A 7,608-nucleotide genomic window follows, 5' to 3' on the forward strand; every position below is an offset into this window, starting at 1 on the left:
CATATTATATCCATGACTTACAGAGAGAGATATTATATCCATGACTTATCAACAGAGAGAGACATATTATATCCATGACTTACAGAGAGAGACATATTATATCCATGACTTATAAACAGAGAGAGACATATTATATCTATGACTTACAAACAGAGAGAGACATATTATATCCATGACTTACAAACAGAGAGACATATTATATCCATGACTTACATAGAGAGACATATTATATCGATGACTTATAAACAGAGAGAGACATATTATATCCATGACTTACAAACAGAGAGACATATTATATCCATGACTTACAGAGAAATACATATTATATCCATGACTTACAGACAGAGACATATTATATCCATGACTTATAAACAGAGAGAGACATATTATATCCATGACTTATAAACAGAGAGAGACATATTATATCTACGACTTACAAACAGAGACATATTATATCCATGACTTACAAACAGAGACATATTATATCCATGACTTATAAACAGAGAGAGACCTATATCTATGACTTATAAACAGAGAGAGACATATTATATCCATGACTTAGAGAGACATATTATATCCATGACTTACTAACAGAGAGAGACATATTATATCCATGACTTACATAGAGAGACATATTATATCCATGACTTACAGACAGAGAGAGATATATTATATCCATGACTTACAAACAGAGAGAGACATATTATATCCATGACTTACAGAGAAAGACATATTATATCCATGACTTACAGAGAGAGACATATTATATCCATGACTTACAAACAGAGAGAGACATATTATATCCATGACTTACAGAGAGATATATTATATCCATGACTTATAAACAGAGAGAGACATATTATATCCATGACTTACAGAGAGAGACATATTGTATCCATGACTTACAAACAGAGAGAGGCATATTATATCTATGACTTACAAACAGAGAGAGACATATTATATCCATGACTTATAAACAGAGAGACATATTATATCCATGACTTATAAACAGAGAGAGACATATTATATCCATGACTTACAAACAGAGAGAGACATATTATATCCATGACTTACAGAGAGAGACATATTATATCCATGACTTACAAACAGAGAGAGACATATTATATCTATGACTTATAAACAGAGAGAGACATATTATATCCATGACTTATAAACAGAGAGAGACATATTATATCCATGACTTATAAACAGAGAGACATATTATATCCATGACTTATAAACAGAGACATATTATATCTACGACTTACAAACAGAGAGAGACATATTATATCCATGACTTACAAACAGAGACATATTATATCCATGACTTATAAACAGAGAGAGACCTATATCTATGACTTATAAACAGAGAGAGACATATTTTATCCATGACTTACAGAGACATATTATATCCATGACTTACAAACAGAGAGACATATTATATCCATGACTTACATAGAGAGACATATTATATCCATGACTTACAGACAGAGAGAGATATATTATATCCATGACTTACAAACAGAGAGAGACATATTATATCCATGACTTACAGAGAAAGACATATTATATCCATGACTTACAGACAGAGACATATTATATCCATGACTTATAAACAGAGAGAGACATATTATATCCATGACTTACAAACAGAGAGAGACATATTATATCCATGACTTATAAACAGAGAGAGACATATTATATCCATGACTTACAAACAGAGAGAGACATATTATATCCATGACTTACAAACAGAGAGAGACATATTATATCCTTGACTTACAGAGAGATATATTATATCCATGACTTATAAACAGAGAGAGACATATTATATCCATGACTTACAGAGAGAGACATATTGTATCCATGACTTACAAACAGAGAGAGACATATTATATCTATGACTTACAAACAGAGAGAGACATATTATATCCATGACTTATAAACAGAGAGACATATTATATCCATGACTTACAAACAGAGAGAGACATATTATATCCATGACTTATAAACAGAGAGAGACATATTATATCCATGACTTATAAACAGAGAGAGACATATTATATCCATGACTTATAAACAGAGAGAGACATATTATATCTACGACTTACAAACAGAGAGAGACATATTATATCCATGACTTACAAACAGAGACATATTATATCCATGACTTATAAACAGAGAGAGACCTATATCTATGACTTATAAACAGAGAGAGACATATTATATCCATGACTTACAGAGAGAGACATATTGTATCCATGACTTACAAACAGAGAGAGACATATTATATCTATGACTTACAAACAGAGAGAGACATATTATATCCATGACTTATAAACAGAGAGACATATTATATCCATGACTTAAAAACAGAGAGAGACATATTATATCCATTACTTACAGAGAGAGACATATTATATCCATGACTTACAGAGAGAGACATATTATATCCATGACTTACAGAGAGATATATATTATATCCATGACTTACAGAGAGATACATATTATATCTATGACTTACAAACAGAGAGAGACATATTATATCCATGACTTACAGAGAGAGATATTATATCCATGACTTATCAACAGAGAGAGACATATTATATCCATGACTTACAGAGAGAGACATATTATATCCATGACTTATAAACAGAGAGAGACATATTATATCTATGACTTACAAACAGAGAGAGACATATTATATTCATGACTTACAGAGAGAGACATATTATATCCATGCCTTACAGAGAGAGAAATTATATCCATGACTTACAAATAGAGACATATTTTATCCATGACTTACAGAGAGAGACATATTATATCCATGACTTACAAACGGAGACATATTATATCCATGACTTACAGAGAGAGACATATTATATCCATGACTTACAGAGAGAGACATATTATATCCATGACTTACAAACAGAGAGAGACATATTATATCCATGACTTACAAACAGAGAGAGACATATTATATCCATGACTTACAGAGAGAGACATATTATATCCATGACTTACAAACAGAGAGAGACATATTATATCCATGACTTATAAACAGAGAGACATATTATATCCATGACTTACAAACAGAGAGAGACATATTATATCCATGACTTATAAACAGAGAGAGACATATTATATCCATGACTTATAAACAGAGAGAGACATATTATATCCATGACTTATAAACAGAGAGAGACATATTATATCTACGACTTACAAACAGAGAGAGACATATTATATCCATGACTTACAAACAGAGACATATTATATCCATGACTTATAAACAGAGAGAGACCTATATCTATGACTTATAAACAGAGAGAGACATATTATATCCATGACTTACAGAGAGAGACATATTGTATCCATGACTTACAAACAGAGAGAGACATATTATATCTATGACTTACAAACAGAGAGAGACATATTATATCCATGACTTATAAACAGAGAGACATATTATATCCATGACTTAAAAACAGAGAGAGACATATTATATCCATTACTTACAGAGAGAGACATATTATATCCATGACTTACAGAGAGAGACATATTATATCCATGACTTACAGAGAGATATATATTATATCCATGACTTACAGAGAGATACATATTATATCTATGACTTACAAACAGAGAGAGACATATTATATCCATGACTTACAGAGAGAGATATTATATCCATGACTTATCAACAGAGAGAGACATATTATATCCATGACTTACAGAGAGAGACATATTATATCCATGACTTATAAACAGAGAGAGACATATTATATCTATGACTTACAAACAGAGAGAGACATATTATATTCATGACTTACAGAGAGAGACATATTATATCCATGCCTTACAGAGAGAGAAATTATATCCATGACTTACAAATAGAGACATATTTTATCCATGACTTACAGAGAGAGACATATTATATCCATGACTTACAAACGGAGACATATTATATCCATGACTTACAGAGAGAGACATATTATATCCATGACTTACAGAGAGAGACATATTATATCCATGACTTACAAACAGAGAGAGACATATTATATCCATGACTTACAAACAGAGAGAGACATATTATATCCATGACTTACAGAGAGAGACATATTATATCCATGACTTACAAACAGAGAGAGACATATTATATCCATGACTTACAGAGAGAGACATATTATATCCATGACTTACAGACAGAGACATATTATATCCATGACTTACAGAGAGAGACATATTATATCCATGACTTACAGACAGAGACATATTACATCCATAACTTACAGACAGAGAGAGACATATTATATCCATGACTTACGGAGAGAGACATATTATATCCATGACTTACAGACAGAGAGAGATATATTATATCCATGACTTATAAACAGAGAGAGACATATTATATCCATGACTTACAAACAGAGAGACATATTATATCCATGACTTACATAGAGAGACATATTATATCCATGACTTATAAACAGAGAGAGACATATTATATCCATGACTTACAGAGAGACATATTATATCCATGACTTACAGAGAAATACATATTATATCCATGACTTACAAACAGAGACATATTATATCCATGACTTATAAACAGAGAGAGACCTATATCTATGACTTATAAACAGAGAGAGACATATTATATCCATGACTTACAGAGACATATTATATCCATGACTTACTAACAGAGAGAGACATATTATATCCATGACTTACATAGAGAGACATATTATATCCATGACTTACAGACAGAGAGAGATATATTATATCCATGACTTACAAACAGAGAGAGACATATTATATCCATGACTTACAGAGAAAGACATATTATATCCATGACTTACAGAGAGAGACATATTATATCCATGACTTACAAACAGAGAGAGACATATTATATCCATGACTTACAGAGAGATATATTATATCCATGACTTATAAACAGAGAGAGACATATTATATCCATGACTTACAGAGAGAGACATATTGTATCCATGACTTACAAACAGAGAGAGACATATTATATCTATGACTTACAAACAGAGAGAGACATATTATATCCATGACTTATAAACAGAGAGACATATTATATCCATGACTTACAAACAGAGAGAGACATATTATATCCATGACTTATAAACAGAGAGAGACATATTATATCCATGACTTACAAACAGAGAGAGACATATTATATCCATGACTTACAGAGAGAGACATATTATATCCATGACTTACAAACAGAGAGAGACATATTATATCTATGACTTACAAACAGAGAGAGACATATTATATCCATGACTTATAAACAGAGAGAGACATATTATATCCATGACTTATAAACAGAGAGACATATTATATCCATGACTTATAAACAGAGAGAGACATATTATATCTACGACTTACAAACAGAGAGAGACATATTATATCCATGACTTACAAACAGAGACATATTATATCCATGACTTATAAACAGAGAGAGACCTATATCTATGACTTATAAACAGAGAGAGACATATTATATCCATGACTTACAGAGACATATTATATCCATGACTTACAAACAGAGAGACATATTATATCCATGACTTACATAGAGAGACATATTATATCCATGACTTACAGACAGAGAGAGATATATTATATCCATGACTTACAAACAGAGAGAGACATATTATATCCATGACTTACAGAGAAAGACATATTATATCCATGACTTACAGACAGAGACATATTATATCCATGACTTATAAACAGAGAGAGACATATTATATCCATGACTTACAAACAGAGAGAGACATATTATATCCATGACTTATAAACAGAGAGAGACATATTATATCCATGACTTACAAACAGAGAGAGACATATTATATCCATGACTTACAAACAGAGAGAGACATATTATATCCTTGACTTACAGAGAGATATATTATATCCATGACTTATAAACAGAGAGAGACATATTATATCCATGACTTACAGAGAGAGACATATTGTATCCATGACTTACAAACAGAGAGAGACATATTATATCCATGACTTACAAACAGAGAGAGACATATTATATCTATGACTTACAAACAGAGAGAGACATATTATATCCATGACTTATAAACAGAGAGACATATTATATCCATGACTTACAAACAGAGAGAGACATATTATATCCATGACTTATAAACAGAGAGAGACATATTATATCCATGACTTATAAACAGAGAGAGACATATTATATCCATGACTTATAAACAGAGAGAGACATATTCATGACTTATAAACAGAGAGAGACATATTATATCCATGACTTATAAACAGAGAGACATATTATATCCATGACTTATAAACAGAGAGAGACATATTATATCTACGACTTACAAACAGAGAGAGACATATTATATCCATGACTTACAAACAGAGACATATTATATTCATGACTTACAGAGAGAGACATATTATATCCATGACTTACAGAGAGAGAAATTATATCCATGACTTACAAATAGAGACATATTTTATCCATGACTTACAGAGAGAGACATATTATATCCATGACTTACAAACGGAGAAAAATTATATCCATGACTTACAGAGAGAGACATATTATATCCATGACTTACAAACAGAGAGAGACATATTATATCCATGACTTACAAACAGAGAGAGACATATTATATCCATGACTTACAGAGAGAGACATATTATATACATGACTTACAGACAGAGACATATTATATCCATGACTTACAGAGAGAGACATATTATATCCATGACTTACAGACAGAGACATATTACATCCATAACTTACAGACAGAGAGAGACATATTATATCCATGACTTACGGAGAGAGACCTATTATATCCATGACTTACAGACAGAGAGAGATATATTATATCCATGACTTATAAACAGAGAGAGACATATTATATCCATGACTTACAAACAGAGAGACATATTATATCCATGACTTACATAGAGAGACATATTATATCCATGACTTATAAACAGAGAGAGACATATTATATCCATGACTTACAGAGAGACATATTATATCCATGACTTACAGAGAGACATATTATATCCATGACTTACAGAGAAATACATATTATATCCATGACTTACAGACAGAGACATATTATATCCATGACTTATAAACAGAGAGAGACATATTATATCCATGACTTATAAACAGAGAGAGACATATTATATCTACGACTTACAAGCAGAGAGAGACATATTATATCCATGACTTACAGAGACATATTATATCCATGACTTATAAACAGAGAGAGACCTATATCTATGACTTATAAACAGAGAGAGACATATTTTATCCATGACTTACAGAGACATATTATATCCATGACTTACAAACAGAGAGAGACATATTATATCCATGACTTACATAGAGAGACATATTATATCCATGACTTACAGACAGAGAGAGATATATTATATCCATGACTTACAAACAGAGAGAGACATATTATATCCATGACTTACAGAGAAAGACATATTATATCCATGACTTACAGACAGAGACATATTATATCCATGACTTATAAACAGACAGAGACATATTATATCCATGACTTA

This window comes from Salmo salar, chromosome 16, assembly GCF_965601325.2.
Source record: "Salmo salar chromosome 16, fSalSal1, whole genome shotgun sequence".
Lineage (NCBI taxonomy): Eukaryota > Metazoa > Chordata > Actinopteri > Salmoniformes > Salmonidae > Salmo > Salmo salar.